The sequence below is a fragment of the Gossypium hirsutum genome, chromosome A10 (genome assembly GCF_007990345.1).
Source record: "Gossypium hirsutum isolate 1008001.06 chromosome A10, Gossypium_hirsutum_v2.1, whole genome shotgun sequence".
NCBI lineage: Eukaryota > Viridiplantae > Streptophyta > Magnoliopsida > Malvales > Malvaceae > Gossypium > Gossypium hirsutum.
Genome location: NC_053433.1, coordinates 85,506,645 through 85,510,438, shown reverse-complemented (window position 1 = coordinate 85,510,438; position 3,794 = coordinate 85,506,645). Strand labels below are relative to the sequence as shown.

Sequence of the window (3,794 nt, the reverse complement as noted above, 5' to 3'; positions counted from 1 at the left end):
TATCTAAATCAAGGAGGACATAATTACATCAACATTGTTGAACCATTTTGTTTTCCATCACTTCCCTCACTTCATTTTACTCCCTCATTCATCTCCCCACCCAAGCTGTAGTTACGAGGCTTGTTTCGGGGTGTTGACTTGTTATTTTGCTCAATTAGGGCTTGGCAATGGAAACAGAGATGCTAGGATTAGAGCATCCGGTCTTCAATAATATTTATGCATTTTTTACCCCAACAATATCCAAGGCTTTTTTGTTTTGAAACAATAAAAATTGAAATCTATCTTAACAGTAAAAACTGTTATGTATTATCTTTTGTACTCAAAATTATCAAAGAAATGAATAAAAATCCCTTAAATTAAGAAACAAAGCATTAACGAGATTTGTGTTCTTAAATTACAAAAAAATATTTCTTTATATTTTTGAAAAAATTAATATTATCTGGTGTTTGAATAAATCTATATAAAATATTTTTTGTATTTGACAGATTTTCTAAAAACAAACATTTGAGATATTCTTATTTTTTCATTCTTTAATTAAGTTTATTTTATATTTATAAATTTGTATTTACATTATTCTTTGTAAAACAAACACAACATAAATATAATTATTATAAAATATTATAGTGTAATTTCCTTTTAAAAATCAAAATTTATTTTATAATAAGAAAATATTTTGTAATAATTAATGTGATATATAAACTTAATAATAAATAATGCTTAATTAAAATTTAATTTAAATTACATATATTATATATATGAAAGTACATATTAATACATTAGAGTTGTAAAAGATAAATGAAATTAAGCGTTATTTAAACAAAATACTCATATTTATATAATTAAAATATTCATATTTTTATACTAGGTTAAAATATGTCATAAATCCTTGTACTTTTCGTAAATTTGAAATTTAGTCCATGTACTTTTATTTTTTGGTTAGCCCTATCTTTTAGATATCAAAATTCGAGTTTAACTGTTAACATTATTAAAAATATTTTGTTAAATTTATTATATTAAAGATATAGATAATTAAATATGTATATGTTTAATAATATTGAAAATTATAATATTTTATATTAAAATTTTTTGAAAGCAACCAGGGATACTTATTAACTAATAAAAACATTTCTGACAAATGAATAAAAAATGGCCTAAAAACAAAAGGAACACTCTAGAACTAAAAATGGAAACGCCTAAAGACTTTGATATCCCCGTCAGTTGTAAATGACCAGTCCCCCACCTTCCCTTTTTCTGAATGCCGATTCAGTTTCAATAGGGGTAAGGCCTGAGAGAGAATGAGCAAGGTTCTACTGAAGAGGCTCTCTACACCCTCCATCTCTACACCTTGGCGCGCATTTCAGTCTGGCTCTCTTGGTCTTTCTAGTTCCGATTGGTGTGAAGCATACTCAAGAACCGCACCAATCAGGTAAATCTCTTCCTTCTTCCTAAAACTTATGGTGGCTATGATATGGGCTAGCTGGTTAGCCGATCTCGGAGTAAAGAGGAACGAAATATTCTGAAAACTGTCTTTTTTGCTTTGTATGTTACTGATATAAGCATTAACCTGTGATCTATCTCTGGATTGTGTCATGCATTTGTTTATAATTGTTTTGGAATCTCCTTCGATGAGAATATCTGAAAATCCCATATCTTTCCCCAAGAGGACCGCTTTATAACAAGCGATAGCTTCCGCTTCGAAGGCCATAGCCACCCTGAAGTGGAGGTAGGACTTAGTGGCTTTGATTTCTCCTTTATAGTTTCTCACTACAATCGATGATGCCGACGGATAATTCTGATTATCAAAAGCGGCATCAAAATTGATTTTCATAGTGAATTGTGCAGGGGCCTTCCATTTTTCATTTTGCTGGGCGTCACTAATCTGTCTCTCGTTTATGCTATCAAGTTCGCCCAGGTAATGCCTGACATACCTAGCAGCCTCTTTTCCTAAAAAATCCTTACCTTCATGTAAGTTCTTGTTCCTGTCCATCCAAAGAACCCACATACCATAGATCACTAGTCGGCGTTGTGCTTCCATACAATTATTGAAAATCCAGGTAAGCCATGCAATACATTCATGAGACTCACTTTGCCTAATTCAACCAAGGTTTAATTCCCTCCATAATTCTTCTGACACAGGACACTCCACAAAGACACGCCGAAGGGTTTCAGTTCCAGCTCTACATCTTGGACATATGGCATTTGGAGCCACTCTTCTCTGGTGCAGATTGACCATCGTGGGAATGAAATTCCACGATACCTTCCATGCCAGTAGCTTTATTTTATTAGGAAGTTGCAATGCCCACAATTGTTTGTAAAATGGTTGGGCCGTAGTCTGTGAATCAGTAGGATAAGTAGTAGGAATTTGGTTTTGTAACATTCTGTAAGCACTACGCACTGTGAATTCTCCCGAGTGCTCTTCGTGCCAGAAGATCATATCCGGATGTGCTTCGCTAGCCAGTGGGATACACAGGGTTCTATCCGCATCATCAGGTTCGAAGGTAGTTCGTATTAAATCTTCCCTCCACATCCTATTTTTTCCATCAATTAATGCTACAACCGTAGTAATGTTAACATTAGAGATGCTACATCGAACTCTAAAATTATCTACCCCGGGCAGCTACACATTATTGTTAATCTAATATTGTCACCTGTACCCACTCTCCACCCCAGCCCCTCCTTCAATAGACCCTTCGCAACCCAGATACTTTTCCACGTATAAGATGGCTGACTTCCCAGTTCGGATTGTAGGAAAGTACTTGCCGGGTAGTATCTTGCTTTTAATACTTGTGCTAGTAGTGAGTCTGGTTGTTCCATTAATCACCATCCTTGTTTAGCAAGAAGAGCCACATCAAACTTTGCCATATTTCGAAAACATAACCCACCAACATTTTTTAGTTCACATAGTTTCTTCCAACTACACCAATGTATTCCTTTTCAACCATGACCTTTCTGCCACCAATATCTTACAATAATTGATTCCATTTCATCACACAAAGACTTCGGTAACAAAAAGGACATCATAGAATAAGTCAGAATTGCCTGTAACACAGACTTGATAAAGACTTCTTTCCCTCCCTGGGACAACGTTCTAAAACTCCAACCATCAATTTGTTTTTAATTCGGTCCTTTAAATTCTGAAAGGAAGATTTTTTATTCTTTTCCACCAAATTAGGAAGACCCAGATACTTCTTAATGTCATTGGATCTACGTACTCCTAACAAGCTAGCAACCATAAGACGATCAGCTTCTGAAGTGTTTGTACTAAAAAATACCATGGATTTTTCGAAATTCTCACACTGCCCAGAACACTCCTCGCACTCTTTCAAGATTTCTTTGATTTTACCAGCTCCTAAATTCGTTGCCTCTCCAAAAATGATACAATCATCAGCAAAAAGAAGGTGTGAAATCTATGGTCCACGTCGACATACCTTCAAACCCTTAATATCCCCTCTCGTGATAGGCGACCGCATAAGTGATGAAAAACCTTCACTATATATAAGAAAAAGATATGGACTAAGAGGGTCTCCCTGTCGTAATCCTCTCATTGGTCTTAAACATTCACATTTTGTTCCATTTAACAGAATAGAGTAGGAAACCGTAGAAATGCATTTCAAGATAAAAGAAACCCAAGAGAGTGCAAAACCCATTTGCTCCATCATAGCTTCTAAAAACTCCCACTCGACCCTATCAAAGGCTTCACTCATGTCAATTTGAGAGCCATATATCCTCTTCTACCAGTTCGTTTCTTTTTGAGTGTGTGCATGATCTCATAAGCCACTAGCACATTATCAGTA

General features: G+C 34.8%; 1 long non-coding RNA gene across 1 annotated transcript; it reads left to right on the top strand.

The window, feature by feature from the left end:
* The first annotated feature begins 1,142 nt into the window (after positions 1-1,142).
* LOC107896811 (uncharacterized) lies at positions 1,143-2,576 on the top strand. The gene is made up of 3 exons (XR_001683896.2): positions 1,143-1,723; positions 1,843-2,054; positions 2,137-2,576. It is a non-coding gene; the product is annotated as an uncharacterized lncRNA (long non-coding RNA).
* The last annotated feature ends 1,218 nt before the right edge of the window (positions 2,577-3,794 follow it).